Source organism: Populus nigra, chromosome 2 (assembly GCF_951802175.1).
Source record: "Populus nigra chromosome 2, ddPopNigr1.1, whole genome shotgun sequence".
In the NCBI taxonomy this organism is placed as follows: Eukaryota; Viridiplantae; Streptophyta; class Magnoliopsida; order Malpighiales; family Salicaceae; genus Populus; species Populus nigra.
In genome coordinates this window covers 10,383,820-10,384,528 of record NC_084853.1, presented here as the reverse complement: position 1 = coordinate 10,384,528, position 709 = coordinate 10,383,820, and positions in this window count along the sequence as shown.

Genomic DNA, 709 nt, shown 5'->3' with positions numbered 1-709 from the left:
AGTAAAATCAGCCATATTTTTATGAGGCTGCCCACTGAATTTGGGGTCATTCCGGGCCGGTTCCTAGTTTTGCGGATTTACTCGATTTCTAATGGTAGGAAAATTAAAACAAATACTTCCCGACCTCGAAAAATTCTGGGAAAATTAATGAAGGTGGATTGGATTTTTGCCAACCTCTGTGCAAAATTTCAGCTCAAAATACCAAGAAATGAATTTTTTAGAGGGGGGGTGACAGCTGGGACCTAGTAGTGTCTCCCCCTGCCAGAGCTGCAATGACACTTATTGCTCTTTAGGGAGCCACCAGGCCGGCGCCCCTCAAAGACCACACGCGCGCGCGCGCCCGCCCGCGCTGGGCGCTGGGGCGCTGGGGCCTGAGGGCCTGGGGCCCTTGGGGGCCCTTGGGCGCGCGCGCGCGGCCCCCGCAGCCATGCCGCGCTGCGCGACGCGCGGACAGCCCCTGCTGGCTTGCTCTCTCGCCCGCGGGGGGGCTGCCTTCGGGCCCTGGCCCCCCGCGTTCTGGCCTGCCCCCTGCGTGGGAGAGGCTAGGCGCTGCAGGGGCCAGCCCGACGTCGCTGGCCGCGGCAGGCGACAGCCCGACATCGCTGGCCGCGGCAGGGGCCAGCCCGACGTCGCTGGCCGCGGCAGGCGACAGCCCCTGCTGGCTTGCTCTCTCGCCCGCGGGGGGGCTGCCTTCGGGCCCTGGCCCCCC